This window comes from Taudactylus pleione, unplaced genomic scaffold (genome assembly GCF_031769625.1).
Source record: "Taudactylus pleione unplaced genomic scaffold, aTauple2 ptg000560l, whole genome shotgun sequence".
Classification (NCBI taxonomy): domain Eukaryota; kingdom Metazoa; phylum Chordata; class Amphibia; order Anura; family Myobatrachidae; genus Taudactylus; species Taudactylus pleione.
In genome coordinates, this window is record NW_028284962.1 from 1,026,992 (window position 1) to 1,049,754 (window position 22,763).

Consider the following 22,763-nt stretch of genomic DNA (forward strand, 5'->3'; position numbering starts at 1 on the left):
CATGTGTGGGGGAGCGAGTTCGGGGGGAACCTGGTCTTCTACGGCCGCTACATAGATGATCTTTTTATTATTTGGGATGGGGACTCTATTAGTGCACAATCTTTTGTTTCTTCCCTTAACACTAATTCTTTTAATCTTTCCTTCACACACACATACAGCAGGGATCTGGTTACCTTCCTGGATGTGACTCTCACAATTAGTGAAAAACATATTATAACCACTATTGTAAAGAAGTGGGAAATAACAACTACCTGCACTTTAAAAGCTGTCACCATCATCTTTGGAAAACCAATATACCTAAGGGACAATTTATGCGTATCAAACGCAATTGTTCCAATCTTGAAGATTTTTCCAAACAGGCCTTAACACTTTGTGAGAATTTTTTAGATAGAGGCTACCCTCGAGATCTGCTTGAAAAAGCATATAATCAAGTCTTACTTATACCGAGGGAATCATTACTACAACCTAAAACAAGAGAATCTCATGTACACAAAACAGAGAGTAATTTCGCATTTATTCCCACCTATAACGACTCTTCGAGAAAAATTAAATTATAGAGAAAAATTACTCTATGTTAAAATTCGAACATGTGCTGAAACAAATATTACCAACGAAACCTACTATCATTTATAGGAAAAATAAATCACTTAACCATAATACTTGCACCGAGTACTCTTAAAATTCCCACTAGAACTTTAGAATCCAGATTAGATTGGCTTCCATCCAGACCTCCTGGTTTCTATAAATGCGGTTCTACTAGATGTATCACATGTCACCATGCATTAAATAAAACAAAAACTATTAACCTTGAGGGAATGGATAAGAGCTACACCATTAAGCAATTCATTAATTGCAATACTAAATATGTGGTGTATGTGTTATTGTGCAGTTGTAGGGACGTTGGATATGCTGGTAGAACCATTAGAGGTTTAAAAGAGATTCCTAGAACATAGGAGAAACATCCTGAAGAAAAACATTTTACATAGTGTCTCCCGACACTTTATGGATAAACATAAGGGTGATATATGCTCCCTAAGAGTTTTAGGAATAGAATCAATATTGCCCACTTCTAGACAAGGAGATAGATTTAGAACTCTATGTAAACGAGAAGTTTACTGGATTTTTAATCTCAATAGTCTCTACCCTGACGGTCTTAACGAACAAATTGAGTTAAATACTATTATTTGACTACACCTAGCGCTATTCATATATATATATATATATATATATATATATATATATATTTTCATCCTTATTAACATAAGACTTATAGAATTGATCCCACATAGGTACATACCAATTTGTCGCTTATTGTTTTTATTCGTTATACGTGTGTATATATACATATGTATATGGGTGTGCACCCATATCTGCATGTATATGTATATATACACAAATGATTCTGCCTGTTCTCCTCTAGAATTATTGTTCTTATGCCTTCCGTTCTTATCAGTAAATATATGTATGTGCATTTATAAAGTGTCTGCTCTATGAGCCATTCATGTGCCTTTAATAGGATCAAACTGCTTTTTCACTCAAACCAGTAATTAACTATACTCACATGTATCTAATGCTGATTAATTGCTGAAGGTACTTAAACTGTTCAAACTTGCAATGCCTCATTCACCTTGAAAAAGGCGTCAGAAGGACGTTGAAACGCGTTGGTGCTTGATTTTGCTACATCTACCCGGTTTTTGATTCCTGGAGTCTCATCACTGGCTCTCTCTGCACGTCTACACACCGTGCCTGGCAAGCTTCAAGCCATTCTATCAGCTTGCAGTGGAATATTCTCCATACCCATCCGGGACGCAGAGCCCTCTGTTCCTTTCCCCCTGACACGGAGCCTCAGAGCGGCGTCATTCAATTCTTCACAAGTCTCCCCGCTGGCCGGGTAGAGCACGTGCATCTTGGTCAGACGACCCATTCACTCATAGAGCACGGAGTACATTGTTTTGCCCCTCCTGTGCCAGACCTGGAGCACTAGAGCGACCACCCACTCCCCTCTGCATCTCCATCGTCAGCTGGGTCGAGATCGGGAGGTCTGCCATCTTCAGCCACGGTAACCATCATCCACATTGTGGTCATATACCCAGATCTGGGTCTGATCCAACTATACGGAAGGTAATATCGACACCCATTTATCACTTTGTAACTTTTATACCGGATGATGAACTAATCAACATCAGTTCAAAAAATATATTTGTGTATGGAGGATTTCTTTAGAGGGTTTCACCAAATGTTGTTCAAAAGTCCGGGACTCTATATTCATACATTTTAGGAACCATTATTTACATGCAATTTCATTATTTACATGTGTGTTTTATTGCTCTTATTGAATTTATAAGCATTGGCTGCTTTGTCTTAATAAAGATATAATTCATTTATTATATACATTGTTGCTACTGGTTTGAGTGAATCTGTGGTTGCTTTATCTTTCATGTACTTTTTATTGAGTGGGACTGACTACCCCACACAACCACATTGAATCTGTTCAGTAAATATCAACCCCTCAGCGCTTGGGCTATATCTTGTGTTTTAAGTGTTTTAACAGACTGCATAATCCTATTAAAAATATGTGTAAAGATTACTCTGACAGTGCAAGGTAATAGACTTTTCACATTTGGCAGTGTAAATTTAATGCCTGTCTTGTTTACAAACTACTTGTTTAAAGTTATATATCTATGTTAGTTTTTTCTTTTATAAACTCTTTTTATTGAGCAAATCACATAAGAACAGTACATTCCAAAAAACAAAAATAAAATACAGCACATAACACACTTTTATAATAGGAACTGTACTATTTCAGAACAATAATATAATATAAAAGTAGATTTTTTCAGTATAATAAAAGAAAGAATATAGAAGCAAGAAAAGTATCTTGCTGCAACGGTGTGGCAATCCGTTTAAAAATAGAAGAGAAACAAAAAAGAATAAAGAGATAATAGGAAAAGAAAAAACTTTAAGAAAGACAAAGGAGAATAAGAGGAGAAAAGGATGGGTAGACTCTATATAGGATCACTCTCTTTTAATCTAGATATAGTAGAAAAAAAAGAAAACCATAAATGGAAAATTTAATTGTTGAATGGAGAGGAAATATTTTGGTATGTCAGCCAAGGGGACCATGTTTTATCAAAAGTTTTGGATGTATTATGTAATAAAGCGGTCATGTATTCCATCTTGTTTATATACCAGATACGTGATAATATTGCCTGCATTGGAGAGGGATGAGGGTTTTTCCAGTCCACTGCAATTTGGCAGGTCATAACAGATACTATATGTCGGAATAACTTATTCTGAAATCGGGATAGAGAGGGTAAATTTAAGGGAAGTAGAAAATGCTGAGGATCAGAGAGGATCGTGATCTCAAAGAGGCGCGAGAGGAGATCGAAAACCTCCTGCCATATACTAGCCAGTTTGGGACAAGTCCACCAGATGTGCAAAAAATTTCCCTCGCCACCACAACCCCTCCAGCATCTATCTGAAGCATCGGGAAACATTACTTGTAGCCGCGATGGTACATAGTACCATCTATATAGCAATTTATAGATATTTTCCTTGATTCTGACGTAAATAGAACTGGCGGCAGCGTTGTACCAGATCTCCGTCCAATCCTCAGCATCTATAGAGTGCCCCAAATCTCGTTCCCACGCCAACTCATGAGAATCCCGATTGGAGCTTACTTCATCCCCTAGTAAGGAATAAATAGTAGAAATAAGACCCTTAGTGGAGGGTCGTCTCCAACATATAGACTCAAAAGAAGTCAAAGGTCTGCTAATCAGAATCGAGCTAATTTTGGAGTGGAAGTGTCTAATTTGTAAAAACCGGAAAAAATCTTTGGGTGGAATTGCCACTCTATCCCGGATTTCAAAAAATTGTGGGAAATTAGTATCTATAGTGATATCATTTACATAATAGATATTACCCGATGCCCAGGCAGTAAAAGATGATTTGCATAAACCAGGAGGAAAAGATGGATTGTGAAGTAATGGTATCAAAGGGGACGGGACTGGAGCTAATTTAAAACATCTATTGGTTAAATCCCAAATTGCTAAAGAACGGGAAATTACAGGGTGGGAAGAAACTGTCCGGGGGCGATGAATCTTAGGTAACCATAAGAGGGGGGATACAGTAGCCAGTCCCAGCTCCTCGGCCTCGATAGCTATCCAGACCTTCTCCGCATTGAAGTTACACCACTGAGCACAATGAGAGAGCTGCGCAGCATAGTAATATTTTTTAAAATCAGGAATACCAAAACCCCCACCCCTGGAGGGCCGCTGAAGCAACTTTAGTCTGATCCGCGGGCGTTTCCGGTTCCATATGAAATATGAGGTTTGGTACTGAAGAAACTTGAACACGTATTTAGGGATGTAAATCGGAAGGGTCTGAAATAGATACAAGAGCAGAGGGAGAACGCTCATCTTAACTGAATGTATTCTACCTATTCAAGAAATAAAATAATTGGACCATTCATGCAAATCAGACCTAATACAATCTAGAAGGCGGGGAAAATTTGCCTGAAACAGCTGATGATGATGATGAGTTAAAAAAATACCAAGATATTTGATCTTTTTTTTATGCCAAGTACAAGGGAGCATGGCTTCTAGGGTTTGCTTTAGTGTAGCAGGGATATAGAAATCGAGAACTTCAGTCTTGGTAACATTAATTTTATAACCCGAGTGTTGGGAATATGAATTTATTTCCTCTAAAAGTGAATTTAGGGATTGGGCTGGATCAGTGAGGGAAACTAAAATATTGTCGGCATATAATGCGATTTTATATTCAGAGGGGCCAGTGGATACTCCCGAGATAGCTCTATTACAACGGATCCTTGCCGCCAGGGGCTACATAATAAGAGCAAATATTAAGGGGGAGAGGGGACAACCATGCCGAGTACCGTTAGTGATCCCAAAACTGGAGGAGTAAACACCATTAACCGAAACCCGTGCTGTGGGGGAACGGTAAAGTGCCACAACGCCATCTAAAAATTTGCCTGAAAATACCATTTTGTCTAGGACAGCAAATATGAAGGGCCAGAAAAAACGGTCAAAGGCTTTCTCCGTGTCTAGAGCTAAAATCAGGGAAGGAAGTTTCCTTTTATGAATAGAATGTATCAGATCAATAGCGCGTCTGGTGTTGTCCGATGCCTGACGTCCAGGTATAAACCTGACCTGATCCGGATGTATCAAATAAGAAAGCAAAGGAGCTAACCGAGTCGCTAGGATTTTAGCATAAATTTTCAGGTCGACGTTTAATAATGAAATTGGTCTATAGTTAATACAATGAGTAGGATCACGATCAGGTTTAGGAATCACCACAATGTCGGCCCGAGTTGCATCAGGAACAAAAGAAGCGCCTTCCAAGATATCATTAAATAAAGATGTAAGATGTGGGGCAAGTTTTTTTGTAAACAGTTTATAATATTGGGCTGTAAACCCATCGAGGCCTGGGGCGGCAGAGGAACGCATTGATCTAATAGCAGCTATTGTCTCTTCATCTGAAATACGGTCATTGAGAGTAGATGATTGAGATTCTGAGAGACTGGGTAGGGAAGTAGAGGACAAATATGAGCGCACTCCCTCGGCTCCAGCAGAAGTGGGGTAGGAAGAGTCTGATAAATTATAAAGGGAACTATAAAAGGTCCGAAATTCCTCAGCCATAACTGCAGGGTCATAGGTAAGAGAACCAGAGGACGGAGAGTGTAATTTGTCTATCGCACCTGATGCTTGTCTGCGACGTAGTTTATTGGCTAATAAAGAATGGATTTTGTCAGATTTATCATAAAAGCGTTGACGAAGTTTTTGCAAGATAAGCGCATCGCGGCGAGACAGAAGGGCATTAAGCTGACCTCGTAGTTTCTCAATTTGGGTTAGCACAGAGACGCTAGGGGATGTCTTATGTTGAATCAATAGCACTGAAATTTGTGACTCAAGGGAATGGATTTCCTGTGCAACCGCTTTCCTAACCGCTGAGGTTTTAGAAATGAGAAAACCCCGTATCGTAGCCTTATGGGCTTCCCAGAGGATACCAGAGGTAATATCAGGAGAGGTATTCTCCTCAAAGTAGCGGGTCACCGCCAATTTTATTTCTAGCAGAGCGGAGGGATGTTGTAAAAGGGAGTCATCAAGACGCCAGTTACGCTTCCCACGAGGAGAACGCTGTACATCTAAAAGAATATAGACACCTGCATGATTTGTCCATGTAAAGGGAGAAATACCTGCTTCCGTAACCAGAGAGGTAATAGCGGAGGAAATGTGGATCATATCTATCCTGGAATAATGTTGGTGTGGAGCTGAAAAATGAGTAAAGTCCTTAATGTGAGGATGTTTAAGATGCCAGGAATCACAAAGGCCATAGTGTTTAAGGGAAGCCAGGAGAGTACGAGAAGCTCTAGGAAGAGACATCCCGGAGGTGTGTGAAGGTGTGTTAGATCTATCTAACAGGGGGTCAATAATGGTATTGAAATCCCCACACAAAATAATATAGCCCTGCGCAACTCTGCTGATACGCATGAACAGAGAATCAAAAAATTGGGGCTGGTCTTGATTAGGAGCGTACACTGACACCAGAGGGAAAATCTCAGTACGGAAGGTACCGATCACTACAAGAAATCGACCCTCTGGGTCTGTCACAGTTTTAATGTGGACAAAAGGGATATTACGCCTAATTAAAATGGCTACCCGACGCTTTTTACAATTCGCTGAAGCAAAGAAGGTCTGGGCGAACCACCTACCTCGAAGATGGGAATGCGGGCCCGTAAGATGAGTCTCTTGTACAAATGCAACATCGGCTTTCTCCCTCCTGCAAGCCCCCAACAAAATGGTACGTTTCTTAGGAGAGTTAAGACCGTTTACATTAATGGATAACAATTTAAGAGACATGGAAAAATATATAGAGAAGTACTACAGACATAACACACAAATATAATAATTCAAAAATTTGGCCCAAGTAGAGCCACCCTTGGGGACAGAAAGGAAAGAAATGGGGAAGAAAAGCATAATAGAGCCACAGAGAAAGAAAAGCACACGAAAAAAAGAAAGAAACAGAGAACCCATTTGGGTAACAACCCTGGTAAGTTGGGTCCCAAACAAGGACCGCAATAATATCAATCAGCATAACATTATTCAAATATATTAAAGGGAGCAGGGGGGGTAGTGGAAGGACTGTCCAATAGAATCAGGACTGCCTGGACCCTTAAATACAAGATCGGCTATAACCAAATCAAACAAAAATCCCTGTAGTACAGGGATCATAAACCTGTGTCAATATATAGAAACAAAACAAACAAAAAGGGGGGGGAGGGAGGGGGGAGAATGGGAAAGACAAGAGACAGAGAGAAATACTATCTAAACATCGTAATATTCATGAAAATAATAACTACGTATGTCGCAAAGAACCAAGAGGGGAGGACTGTTCCTCCTAGCAAACTTCAAAAAGAACATTGTAGGGAGCTTAAACCCTATTATAAAGAGAATAAACATCAGGGAGTGACCGAACAGTTCAAGTGGGGTCACCGTCCTTAACATTGTGACGGGACACCCTGGTTCAGTCCGGTGAAGGAGGTTGGGAGCGTTGAGGTTTGGGAGAGGCTGCAGCAGTCACCGGATCAGAAGTCGGTGTCGGAAGAAGGTTAAGCTTGGCTAATAAATCTTGACCTTGAGTGAGGGTCTTGACACTATGCACAGTGTTGTTTGCTGAAACATGAAGCATAAAGGGGAATCCCAGCGATATCGGATTTGATGGTGCCGTAGAATCTTAGTGACTGGCTGAAGATCCTGCCGTTTCTGAATAGTAGAAGGGGCCAGGTCCTGGAAGATTTGTAACTGCATATCTTGGAATGGTATCACTGGAGAGTCCCGAGTAGCTAACAAAATCTGTTCCTTTGAATGAAAATAGTGCAGGCGAACTATAACGTCCCTAGGAGGTTGAGTAGGAGAAGGCTTCGATCGGAGTGCTCTATAGGCTCTATCACATAAACAATCTTCATTGGTAAGAGCTGGAACTAAGTGTTGAAAAAAGTCTTTTAGAAATGACGGTAAGGAGGAGCTAAGGACTGATTCTGCTATATTACGGATGCGTAAGTTGTTGCGACGAGAGCGATTCTCTTGGTCCTCTTGTCTTTCTTTGAGTCCCTCCACCTCGTCATGAAGTCTAGAGAGTTCTTTATCAAGACGATTTTGGGAACGGCATAAGTCGTCCAATTTAGATTCCAGCGCGTCCGTTCTGTTGCCGAGAGATGTCAATTCTGATTTAAATTCTGTTATAGCTTTTGACAGTTCTTGCTTGAATGCGGATTGAACTCCCTCCAACAAACCAGTCATAACCGCTTGAATTTGGGGATCAATGCCAGCTTCAGATAAGCAAGGGGAGGGGGGGGATTCTGGGAGTAATGATGAACTCTGAGAGCCCTTGGATTTAGATCCGAAGAAATTTGCAGAAGATGGTGGAGGTTTCTTACCTCTCTGCGACATAGTGAAATGATAAAAATAGAGAGAGAGAAAAAAAAAAGACCACGGTATAAAAAGTGAGACACAGGGCTCTACAATAATAATCCAGGCAAGCTGGGTGATAATATTAAGCGAACATCTTTAACTCCAGAGATGCACCATCCAGGAGATACTTATATGCTTGATGCAATAACAAAAGACCACAAGAGGGGGCCAGTGCTGAGTAAATTGGAAATATCCACCAGCACAAAAGTAAAAAATTTCAGGGCAAGAGTAAGCAAAGTAGCTGAGAAAAGTTAATCCTGTTAGGCTAGTGAAAGGAAAACTGGATATGTGCAGATCGTTATACAGGAATTCCAGACACAGAGAAAAGGGCCAACAGGCCACGTGACAGTGGAGCAGGAAAAGCAGTGGTATATGGAGATGCAATATAATATAATCTCCCCTCAGGGACTCACCACCCTCCCCTTACTCCAGGGATTCACATGCGGCCGATGTTCCTGTCAGCAAGCGGGGCTCCACAGCTAACAGCCCGGCTGAGATGACCAGCAGCAGCGTGTGGGCAGATTAAAAGATGACCGCCGAAGGCTTCAGGACGCTGGGGCTTCCGCCCAGAGTTGTCTCCCGGGAGTCCCCAGGAGCAGGAACACCAGCCCTGACACAGCAGCGGGGCAGCCGAAGCTAGAAGGCTGGAGAGAGGTCACGCGGAGTGCGGCAGGGAGGGCTCCGTCGGGTGCCCACCATGGAGATGAAGCCGCCGAAAGTCTGCGGCCGCCAGTCCGAGCACTCCAGTCCCCGGCTCAAAGGGCAGCAGGCCAGCAGCAACCCGCGGAAGCGCCTATTGCGCTTCCCGATTCCGCAGCTCTCACCCGCTGGACCAGAGGCAAGCAAGGGGGGGTAAGTAGGGGTCTGGAGGTCTCTGCTGGCCGGGATGGGGCTATAGAAGCTGGTTTCACACTAAGCTGGCCCGGAGGTCCGATGAGACACAGCTTCCTCCATTGGCAGTCAGGCCACGCTCCCTCTATGTTAGTTTTCAAAAATAAATATAAACATTAAAAAAGATTAAAGACTAAAACAAAGCAATTTTAATGTCAAATTCTAATATTAATTATTTACACATTTACAATATATTAGTTTCACGAGATGTGTTAAAGATTACCTATATATAATGTACAATTGTATATATGTTTTATTAATAAATTGATGGCTAAATTAATAGTATGCCACTCAATGAATAAATAATATTCCAGACATTAAGTTAATGAATTTTACAGATGTGTGGACCCATATGTTTTGGATTGATTTTATTAAAATTTCTAAAAACATTGGAATCATGTAATTTGGACCTGATAGCAATACAAAACCTGAGATATGGTTTTTAAATCGGAGTTACAAACTTTTTAGATCTGAGATCCAAACTAGACCTGAGCTGGAACTCTGTTCTACTCTGAAACTCAACTTGTTTGTTTTCTAGTGAAACAACTACTCATGTGTAATAAATAGTAAGGCTGCAAGGTGCCAAACGATGAAAGAATTAATATTATGTTAACCAATGCATGAATAAAGGATGGAAAAAAAAGGATGGAAAAAAACAGTTAAGTATACCTAATTAGGTAGTTAAAGAATATGTTGGCACTTACCTGTAAAGCATTAAATCCTGTGATAAGCAAGATTCCAGGTTTTAGCGGGAAAAATGATGGGATTCAAATCAATCCCAGGACTTTTGGGATTAGGCTGAGCACAGCACATCTTCTCTTCAGCCCAGGGTAGCGCAGAGCACTAGTTCTATTGGCTCACACGCTGCACCCTAGCCTCCTACAGCTGTGCTTTGTGGCTGCATGTGACATCATAAGGGTCACCCTGCACAGCCGCACGCCAGCCTGCCTCTTATACAGCAGCATGTGCCCACTCTGGAGGAGTCTGCCATGGGCAGCCAGCGGCTATGTTGAAGTGAAGGTTTGTGTGGGAGTTGGTGGATGCCACTGCCTGCTGCTCCCTGAAAGTACCTGGGCTGGCCCTGCCTGCACTCTCTCTCTGAATGAAGACTACAGGGTGAGTCAAGTAAATGTGTGACACGGTGTCACATACAGCCCGGTATTTGTTAGTGTGTGCTTATCAACACAATCCCGGCATTGAAAAATGAGACATGATTGGCTTCCTTATGTACCGGTAAATATTTTTCTCTGATTCCATAGGGGACACTGGAGATGTACACTGGAGTATAGGTTGTGTTGACTGGAGCCTGGCACTTTAAATCTTTTGTAGTTTTGGCATGGCTCCTCCCCCTATATACTCCACCTGACCTCAGTTAAGATTAACTAAGCCAGATAGAGATAGAGAGGAGAGAATAGAACCAGAGTGTAATAGGGAGAAAAGGCTCCAACAGGTGACATGTTCCAGAACAACAGGACAGAGCCACAAACAAGGTACATAACACACAACAGAACCAACAGCACATGGAGGGCATCCAGTGTTCACATAGAATTGGAGAAAAGGATTTACCAGTAAGTAACAAAATCCTATTTTCTCCTTCATTCAATTTGGGAAATATGCACTGGGGATGTGTTAAAACATTACTCACGGCGGGTGGGTTGGCGATGTGGATGCCTGTAGCACCCTGTGCCCGAAATTTGCAAAAGTATCTAATCTGTAAAATGTAGCTAATATATGCGCGGACGACCAGGTGGCAGCACAACAGAGCTGAGCAGCCAAAGACCTGCACCCCACAGCCCACAACCTATTGGAATGATCTGAGATTGTGGAAAGCACTGGCCTGTCCTGAGATACTCACAGAACTGCTAACTAGTAGGATCTTGCTACCAGCTAACTTCTAGAAATGGTCCAACTGCTAACAAACATTAAAGCACATGTACATAGAAAAAAAAATGGAGCTACTTTGCCTAAGAATATAGGAGGACGAGTAGCGATGATCAACCACCTGATGCAGGACAGGAGAGCTGCAGTGTCTTCAGGGTAATCAGACTGCTGCTGTTGAAGCTGTCTGTGTGCAGGAAGGGGGAGGATGGACTAGTTCCTCCCTCTTAGGCCAACAGGCAGACTGGGTACCAATGGTAGACCTCCCATATCAAACGAAAGCTCCAAGTGTAGTCACTGAGCGAGGGCGCATCACTGGATGGTGCTGCAGCCATCCCCGCCTCCCCACCGCTGCCCCATTTGAAATGGCTAAATATAACCTAGGTGAGCATTGCCGGACAAATACAGCAGCTGAGAGCCGTCATGTGACCAATTTTTTAATCTCTTTCTATATTAAATAAATTCCCCAAAAAAACACTGAACAGATTTTGATTTGGCTTTCACTATTCTATAAAGCATTGGTTGAGGAAGTTTAAGTGTATGAAACATTCATCTGTGACAAAAGGCAGCTGAGCAGTGATGATTTTAGTGAAGTGACAGAACACAATCTTGCACCAAGCAGCTGTATAGGAGCAGACCAGGGTGCTGAAACAGCAAGAGAGCATCTGAAACTGAGCCTTGAAATGAAGTCACAGAAAATACTGTTGTGCTGTGTGAGTGGCTGACGGCTGCTGCAGGGCCAAGGGCTGCGCTCTGATTGGCTCTCTGAGACAGTGAGAGTCAATCAGAGATAGCAATGTGTCCTGTTGCTTAGCAGCAGAGAGTGAGAGACAGCCTCCAACAAACCCATGAAGATGCCCTGATGCAGACATCATAGCCATAAAGGAGCCATGGGAGGCATAGCTATCAGGAATTAACAAAATAACCCCCAATCATCCGATATTTATCCCTATACTGAACCTGCCGGCGGACTCCGGTCACCACTCCTCCACCGTGAAGTGCTCCTTCTCCAGCATGATGTTCCCGCTCAGCCACACACCCTCAGTAAATAGGATGCACCTCCCATGGAAGTCTCTGTTCTCAGACATGGGCACCATGGTGTGGGAGCTCAACAGAAAGCACAGAAAATACAGGGTACATTGTACAAAGAGGACATGGCTCATCGCCATGTTTGGCAGCCGGGGAGGGGTGTGCATGGAGGCTGTGGAAATATGCACAGGTACTCCAGACCCGGCGACATGCTGCTGATAATGCTTATGGTAGCTGCAATACAAATCTCTTGTACATGATCCTCATGCCCTTCCCAGCACATCCCAGTGGCTATGCCCCAGCCAGCTGCATGGCAGCAGCAATGGGGGTTGTGGCAACCCTGGTGATATTCAGGGGGCAGTAGTGACAAGCAGGGTGTTGTGGTGAGATGCAGAGGTCTGTGGTGTGATGCACGGGGCTCTGGTAAGAAGCAGGAGTGAGAATCAGAGACCTGTGGTGAGATGCAAAGGGCTGTGGTGAAATGCAGGGGACATTAGTGAGAAGGATGCTGTAGTGAGATACAGGGGGTAGGAGTAAGAAGCAGGATGCTGTTGCGAGATGCAGGGTGCTGTGCTGACATGGCATAGGTTTCTATGAGATGCAGGGGGCTGTGGTGAGATAAAACTGCTACTATGCAAAGCCTGGGTGGTTCTCTAGTATTAAAATGAGTGGTAATAACACTGTTCTGAGAGTCACCGCTGAACTAATACCACTGGACCTAATGGCTGGGAGGGGAATGTGTATGAAGTCTCGGCGGCTGAATAGCCGGTTCATATCCTGACACCAGCAACCAGAAGGGAGAAGATCCCGACAGGGCAGGTAAGTACCTTATCCCTATGGTCATGTGAGAGAATCTCATTACCTTTAAAGAGGCATGTCTGGTGGCATGTGAGGAGGTTGAGGGGCATTGAAGAGACATGTGTGGTGATCTATACAAGTTATTATAATTTTGGTCACGGATGATGGTCTGGCTCCTAAACTTTTAAGCTGATTCAGATTTTACAAACATTTTTCAAACCCTACTTTAAATGTAACTTATTATGAATAGTTGTATTCCTTGACACAACATGTGTTTACCAAACAAATATGGGTTATAATGTTATGTTTATTTTTGTTTGGGATGAGGCCCTGTCATGGATCTAGTATGAAGTTCCACTTTCGGGGCACAGCTATTTACAGTCTTTAGCCCATTTGCCAAAAAATTTATTTTCACTCATAATAAATTAGTTTGGAAATGTGCATTTCAATCTCTATATGCTAAAATCAAGTATAAATATTAAATTTTCTTAACTAAACTTTTAAAATCTTCAATGTCAACTTTTTCACAATATGAAATTTCAAAAAAATTCTTACTGTTTTTCAAAAAATTTATTCTTACCTGTCCAGTAACTGTATTAAATTTATGTTCTGATATCAGAGGAAATTTGAAGACATGGATATGGATGCATATAAGACTACCATCTAGAAGGGATTGTTTCATCTTCTTTACAGCATGCTTTTTTCTTTTTTCTGTCTCAATGATGATCTACATTAACATGAAAAAATAAGTTGTTATACAATATATATTTATTAAGACATTTGATTTTCTTTATTTTGCTAATTTTATTCTTGATTGTAAGGTATAATCTATCAAAACATTTTTTTTTAAATTTACATTAAAATCAGGAAACTGAATAATATGTGCGATGTGAATTTTTTGCTGTGTTGTAGAAAATGTCTTTGCTTCAGGAACATCTAATCTTCTTTCTGTGAAACTATATATTTATAAAAAATTACTCAAAACTAAATGATCAATTTGTAATGCACCAGAAGTTCTGCAAAGCTTTTTTGGGGCAAGAATAAACTTGTGGTATAAAGGTCATTGTGCCTGATGTAAGCATTCATGGTAAACTAATTTTTTATTTTTTTTTGCAATTAGTCTCCTTCCCTCTACATACCTCCATCAAGTCACTTTATTAAATATGGCCTTTGTAAACAAGAAAACAATAATTATCACTAAATAATAGTAACATAAAAATCCAATATAGTTGATACAGCAGCTCAAACACATGGGCATTAAATTAAAAAAATACTCATATTGGTTTGTTGAAAGGAGGAGACAACTTAAATAAAAAATAAAGTTTTACATGACTGACTACACCAGCCATAGCACAATTTAAACTCCAAGGTTAGTAGTATGAGCCTAAAAGGATATATATGAAATAAAGATATATGGGTACATAAGTAAAGGAAATAAAGGCTACATGAACCATACATTGACAACATGGCAGGATGTGAGCCAAAGCATTTAGCATGGCAAACATTTTAAAGAGATTTGTAGTAGGAAGGGGAAGCGCACATGTGATACTGTAGGTAATTTACCAGTTGGTTGACACAGACATTAGACATAGGTAAAGGTCAGTGCTGGAGGAGGTGGAGGGTTAAGTTTCAACTAAAAAAGATGTTATGGGGAAAAGAAATAGTAAGAAGGATATTGTTGAGGTTCAGGAAACGCATACAGGAGTGACCTTTTATGGTGCTTACAGCTGTGTAACTCCTTTCCCCACCTGATCAGAGTAAATATTGGAGGCAAGATTGACAAATCATGATCAAAGTGGAAGAGAGACATTGGTAACCTGCAGAATGAAGAGGGCAAGAGTACTTTTATCTGATGAAGAGTTTCAAAATGTTAAAGTACTGGGGGTGGCATTTTGATGGGTTTAAAGCTGAGGAGCTTAAACTTGATCCTGGAGATGGGATGTCAGTTAAGGACTTATAAAGTAGAGCCATGCAAGTTGATTGGCGAGAGAAGATCAGCATGGCAATATCATTTACAATGATTTGTAATAATTCTTTAATTGCAAAATTTGCCTTCGTATCCATAGGTGCTTCTGAATGTCTACATTTTTCTTGACTTGTGAATATTCACTGCAAGATATTGTCATTATACAAAGTGATAAAACAATTACACATTCAGCAAGAGAAATTCAGACAATGGGGCTGATTTTTAGTTGGATGCATTTGAAGCTGATTTTCCATACAAACACTGCTGCCTATTCACTGTGTTGGAAAAATATCTTCCCACTCAAGAAAGAATGATCCATCAATGGACGGATCAATGCATCTGCACTTTCCTACTCCGTCCATGTGTGTTTGCCTTATCCAGCGCATGCACAGTTGCGAATATTTCTAAACACCCCATGGACCCATATATCCACCAAGATACATCAGAATCAATCAGCAACAATGTCTAAAACTGTATTATATTTTATTAGATAAAATGTGTACCTGTTTCAAATTTCTTTGTTCAGAATATTTTAATTTCTTACGTACTCCTAAGTCTTTTCCTAAATGACACAGAAGGCTTTTCCTCCCAAAAAATATATAGGGAACACCAGTAAACTTTAATCCTACACCGTGATCGGCATCTGGACTTCGCCATAATATTCGAGATTTGATGCCTGGCTTAAAATCTGGATTATGACATTAAAATAAAAACAGTGATACATTGTACTTGTAAAATTATTATTATTTTTTTATTTTAATATAAATTTTTAATATATACCTTAATTGCCAAATAATTTACTCTTCTGATGGATTATGAAGTTTGACTGGGAACTTTCCTCATAATCACAAATGGCTCTCATTTTTCTAGTAAATCAAAGAATCCAGCTTCAGAAATTTCTTCCTGTTGTATCGTCTACAAAGGAAATGGAAACTTAGTTTATCAATAAAAATGTTTGTGGCTGTTGTAAAGCAATATATTTATGTGTCTGCAAGCTTGTACTAGTGGTAGATGTATAAAATACTTAAAAAGGTATGGAAAAAACATGAGTTTTTGTACTTACGGTTAAGTCAATTTCAAATATTCCATGGGGGACACTGGAACACTGGGATATAACTGATGTTGTGCATAGGCTAGTACTATAAAACTTAAACTGTTTTAAACTGTACTCCTCGCACTCTATGCCCAGCATGCTAAAAAAGAAAACCTTAGTTAATTCTAACAAAGTCACAGCCATGAAATGGGAGAAAAGGATTTTATACTGCTTTCTCTTATATCCAAAGCAGTCCTCAAAAGAGGGTGCATACTGTAACAGTGTAAAGCACCTAGTGACTAAAACTCAAAACTCTATAAGTTCTTTAAATTTAGTTGCAATCGAGCTGTAAGTGGGCGTCTTTACACCAGCGTGCGCTCACTCTGCCATCACTCTCTAAGACATAGAGGGCGTACTTACACCAGATAGTGTGATCGCGGAATTTGCATACCCGGCCCCTTTTGGCTGCGAGAGAGCGCTGCTTTGCGTCCGGGTCTGAATCGACCCCATAGATTGATGATTCTGTTTAGGTTATATTATATAACCTATGTCCTATGAGATTGTACTAAACTTTAGGTCCTTTTTATGTGCAACCATAGTGGGTGGCTGAAGATGACTCGCAAAACCTGAAAGGTTGTCTATACCAGAGATTGCATGTAAAATTTAATATGGTCTATCTCTTATCAAAAGTGAATCAAAAATACATATAATAGAATACAGGTTGAGTCTCCCATATCCAAAATGCTTGGGACTAGGGGTATTTTGGAAAAGGGAATATTCCGTATTTTGGAATAATTGCATATCATAATGAGATATCTTGGGAATGGGATCCAAATCTAAACACAGAATGAATTTAAGTGTTATATACACGTTATACACACAGACTGACTGCAGGTAATTCTACACAATATTTTCAATAATTTTGTGGCTCAAGCAAAGTTTGTGTACATGCATGAAATTCATTCATGTTTTATATACACCTTATACACAGAGCCTGAATGTAATTTTATACAATATTTTTAATAATTTGTGCCTTAGACCAAGTTTGTGTACATTGAGCCATCAAAAATCAAAGGTTTCATTATCTCAGTCATGCCAAAAATATTCCGTATTTCGGAATATTCCATATTTCGGAATATTTGGATATGGGAGACTCAACCTGTATAATGTTTTGAAATCAATTATCATTGCTGTTGAAATTAACTTTTAATGTAAAATCATACCTTCTGTTCACATATCTAATGGATTTGTATCCGAAACCTGTTGGATCGCTGAAACAATAGTTTTCAAATCCAAATTTACAATATCTGTTGTGTGACACTGGTGGCAACAGTAAAGAATTTAAAAATAAACCTGTAATACAGATAATATAAATAACTGATTGGCATATTTACCTGCTCTCACATAAAAGGCTTCAAAATTACCAATCCTCAATGCCGCATTTATATTGCTTTTCAGGCGTTGCATATTTATAATGACATGCAGGGAAACAGGCTCCTATAATGACAAATGTTAATTGATCACTTAAGTTTTGATTTTGTACTAGGCTGAACCACTACACGTGTGGCATGATCAGGGCCGGCTCCAGGTGGAGCAGCGCCCTGCGCCATTATCGTCTGGCACCCGTTATCCTGTGCACACGTCCGAAAAGGGGGCATGGCCTAATTTCCATAGATCTTGCCAATATGATATTTGGGGGTGCGCCCATATGTTTTACGTCATGCTGGGTGCGAGCCCAGCACTTTGTCAGTAGCTGGGCTGTCCCCAGCCCTTTCCCTGCACTGAATGCATACCTTGCTCACAGCATCCATTCAACTTCATTGGCACCAGTGCGCTCTGCTTAGCAAAGCAGAGCTGCGGCGGTGCGTATCCCCAACCACCTGTGAGACACATTTGGCCTACGGGTGGAAGAGCAGGACAGTGTCCAAAAAATGCGACCGGCTGAAATCAGGACGGTCGGGAGGACTGTGCCCTCTATGGGGTGGCGCCCCTGTTAGACCGAACTGGTCGAATGCCTCAAGAGCCAGCCCTGGTCATGATCATGTGTTAATTAGGTACAAAATGTAAAAAATTTAAGCCTTGGGCTAAAAAGGCCGAACGCCATCTACTAGAGATGCAGTTCGATAAAGGGGATCTGTTCTATTTTGTGGGAGTATCATGGGCATGTAGCACTTGGGCACTTCTGTGCTATTCTGAGTTGCAAAAGATGGGACCCTTCTATATATGTGCAGGATGGCTCGTCACTGCTGGCTCAGGGGAATCTCCTACTGAGGAGATGAAAGCGGAGGTCCCGGGTTATGGAAGGAATCAGAGGCAAGGGGCCTGGATGTATATCCTCCTCATCCACAAGTATCGAATGTTGGCGAGACCTGACCAAACGCGCAGAGTCTAACCTGCTGGGAGGTGTTCACCAGTGACCCCTTCAAGCGGTATAGGGGTTTAAGCTGCACCCAGTAAGCAGGTCACGGCCCTTTGGTTAGGTATCCGATACAGGTGGAAATGGTGGGAGATAACACTGATGAGGCACAGGAGAATGTACCTCTGAAAGAGGTACAACCAAGGATTTTGTATTGAGTACGCGGGCAAGGTATTAGACACACCGCTGGCACAGGAGAGTGAAACTGTGGTTGTACTCTGAGGATGTACAGAGCACACCGGCAAGGTATCCAGTGGCACCACTGGCACAGGAGAGTAACTAGAGATGACTCAGGAGTAAACAGCAAGGGAACCTGGAACGAAGTGACTGCAAGCAAACACTAGTAGTAACGATGTTGTACAGCCAACTTCCTGCTGTCCAGAGCCTAGTTATATACCCTAAGGTAGCAGTTCATTAGAGGATAGCGTCGGCTGACAACCACCACGCTACCATTGGGTAAAGAGTAATCAGGTGATAAAGACTGTCATGGCTGCATCCATGATGGCAACCACAGTAACCAAGACATGGAGCAGCTCATGGATGTCTACGTTATCCCTAGACATAATCCTCAGCGCGTCACTCGCCGCCGCACCTGACGTCTGAGCGCTGGAGAGGTCAGGTGAAGCCGGCGCTGGGGAGAGTAATGGCCGATCCTAGACTGCAACCTGACATGGCTTAAGTGACATAATCCTGTAAAACTATATACACACACTTTTCTCGGCATGCCCAGGTGATTTCATGCAACATACCCTTCAATAACTAGTATAGTACTCATTCCGCATCAGGTCCACAGTCCTTTACAATTACTTTTTTTTTAATTTTATGCCTGGAGATACTCAACATAATTTATTTTCTAGATAATATAGCTATGCAATGCTTATTTTGTCAACGCTGCATTTTTCATAGCAATTGTATCTATTATATACACCAAATTGGTTAATCTTACAATATTGTATATTTAGGGGGAGCCCTACCTCCTTATCTTCACTCCCCCTGTGCTGCCTGGTGCCTATACACCTCCCGCTATACCTGAGAAAGTCTGACGGAGATTGGCTCCTTTTGTGGGAGCTTTGAGGGTCTGGGCCTGCATCTGTGCTAAAGCCGCGGGCTGTGGTACGGAGTCTCCGTCGTGGCGGTACACGGAAGTACCTGCATTCCTGCCTTGCGCTGCTGCCGGACTCCTGATTCCTCTTATGGAAGCTGACAAATACCTCCCCCGTGACCGCTAACCTCTGGGGCCCCACAGCTACTATAGGAGAGGGCTTCAAAAGAACAGAAGTCCAGTTTCCGCAGCACTCCTGAACGCCATTTTAGATCAGTGTCTGGGACCTCCGGCTGCCGAGACTCACTGTTGCCAGGGAACTGGAGCTAACTATTACGCTGCCTTGTCCCCTATAAGCCTTATATCAGCCCCGACTAGACATATATGCCCTGGGATAACTTTTCTCAGCCTCCAGTAAAATCTGCAGATTTAACTCCCTCCAGACCAGACTCCTTTACCTGCTAGCTCCTTTCCTACATAGAGCCTGCTCCCTCTCATATAAGCTCTATATGTCTTCCTATGGAGCATAACTAAATATATTCTAATACAGTCGCTGACTTCTCTCTATCAAGCTCCTATAATAGCCTGGAGAAGCTTCATAGCACTATACCATGGTCCCATAGTGTCTAGCTTTACTGCTGCTTGTCTCTTGAGTTACAATGCTCTAACACAGAATGCTTCTCTTTTAGGGATGAAGACACCCTCACCCATGCAGTAACTTCTCGTGATTGACTATCACATCACTACCAAGTGCAATCTGTCCTCTCACATTCCCCTACGTGTTTACTTTTATTACATTCTGTGCAGCAATGCTGCCTAAACGTGGAAGGAAACCTCAGCAATTACAGTCTCATGTTCAATTTCCTACTCCATCCTCCACTAAACAGAAACCATTAACTTCGGAATCACTGAAGCCTGCCCCGTCATCTGTAGCCTCGCTCTCCAAAGTCTCCATGTCACCGGCTGACTTGGGACCAAATCTGGATCCATCAGCTTCTCTCACCACTCAATCAATGTTTCAAATGTTTGCAGCTTTTCGCATGACATCTTCTCTGGAGTGGAAACCTCAGTACAATCACTTAGAACAGAGCTCTTGGGCTTAGGTGGACTCACAGATAATTTGGAAGGAAAGATGCATGAATTGGTCTCCTTACATAATGACCTCCTTACTGTACACTCTGAGTTGCGATCTGAGGTATCATCTATCCATAATAAAATGGCAGATCTGGAGGACAGATCTAGATGGAATAACATTAAAATACGGGGTATCCCTGATTTGGTTGCCCCTACGTAACTACAAGAATAGGTGACCAAGTTATTCCAAAAACTCCTCCCCTCGGCCTCAACACAAGACCTACTCATTAACCGGAGTTCATAGTCTGCCCAGGCCAAGAGTGGGGTCCAACAACTCTCCTAGAGATACCCTGATGAGGATCAATTTTTTTCATATTAAAGAACTCATTCTGAATTCTGCCAGACAAGCAGAAGGATCTGATACTTTGGGGGTCTCCAGATCTTCCCAGATTTGTCAGCACACACCTTGGCCAAGAAACCTTCGTTCCATGCCATCACTTCAGCCCTTCGTGAATACTATATTCCTTACCGCTGGGGATTCCCGGTCAAGCTTCTAGTTCATTACAACTCCTCTTCTTATATTATTTCTACAGTTGTTGCCGGGCTTAAATTGCTAGCGGAATGGGACATAACTGTTACTTCAGCCGCCTCTAGATCTACAGATCGAGCTCCTACTGACTGATCATGTTCACATGAGATTACATTCTATCATTTGATGTTTGGATAGTATGGTTCTCGGATGATACTAATGCCTTTTTAGATTTGTCAGGTTTATATTATTGCTCCTGTTACGTAATTTTATATTACAACTACTGTCCTTATTCTATTTTGTCAAGTAGATGTGTATGCTATGTTTATCTATGGGATCTTCTGGGGTTACTATTTTTCTTGTTTTATTCTGCACTTTAGTTAGCAGACAAGATTATATATTTCTAGAGGTAAATTGTACTTCTGTTTTATGAGATTATTTCTATACTATCTGTAGTGATTGAGTTTTTTAAGTTGGGATCACTATTAAGTATGTATAGTATCTTACTTGCCCCCAGCTTTGTTTCTATACTGTTGAGTAGCTGCATTGGTGAGTGGCTTTCATGCTGGGACACTTCCCCATTGTTTTCTGTTTTGCCGACATAATTTTTTTGCGGCAAACACTCTAGCCCCGACTTTTGGGCTAATTTAGTTTATTCCCTTTTATTTTATGTACCACCGGGTGGTTTTTTCTCTTTTTTTTTTGTCCCTTTCTTTCCTGTCACTTTTTAGGAATCTAGGCACACTGTTATATACATGCCCTGCAAAGGCTTGCTTTTATCTAGCACCAAATGGTTACATTTTATTAATTGAATACTCATGGGCTTAATTCCCCCAATAATAGAACACTGGCTCTGGCTACTTTTCATCGGGAAAAGGCGAAGGTGGTAGGTTTGCAGGAAATACATTTTTCTTCACTAGCACCTCCAGCGATCTGTGATTCTAGATACCCAGTGGTCTACTATGCTAACGGCCCTTTTAAATGCAATGGGGTGGCTATTTTATTTCATTGCTCAATACAATTTGAACTCTCCTGCAAAATAGAAGACAGAGATGGCAGATATCTAATACTAGTTGGGAAGTTGGATGATAGAGAAGTGACTTTGGTTCCCCTCTATGCCCCTAACTTAAAACAAATATCCTTTCTAAAGAAGATGTTAGAGGCCCTATGAAAAGTTCAAAGAGGTCATTTAGTGATCATGGGTGACTTTAACTTGGTCCCAGATGTTAAACTTGACAAATCATCTATTGTGGGAAATACGAGAATGGAACCAGACCCCTTTATTAGCCTCCGTAATCTATTGGCAGAATTTGACCTATACGATGTATGGCGCATTCAATCCCCGGGGGTTAAAGATTTTACAGATTTTTCACATGTTCACAATTCCTATTCCCAGATCGATTAAATTTTTTTAGATAAATGGACACTCCAGAATACTCGCCAGTCCAAAATTGTCCCTGTAGTATGGTCTGACCATGCAGCTGTGACTTGGACCTGGGATTACAGTAGCTCTAAATTCCTCCCCTAGGCCATGGAGATTCCCCGAGTACCTGTTAACTTCTCCTGAAGCAACCACACCTCTATCAGATGCCTTTTTCGGCCTATAAGGCTACTACCC

At 41.4% G+C, this 22,763-nt stretch overlaps 1 pseudogene; it reads right to left on the reverse strand.

Moving 5' to 3' along the window:
* The window catches only part of LOC148481800 (uncharacterized), a 42,782-nt pseudogene extending 22,285 nt beyond the window's left edge, over positions 1 to 20,497 (reverse strand).
* Between the last annotated feature and the right edge of the window lie 2,266 nt (positions 20,498 to 22,763).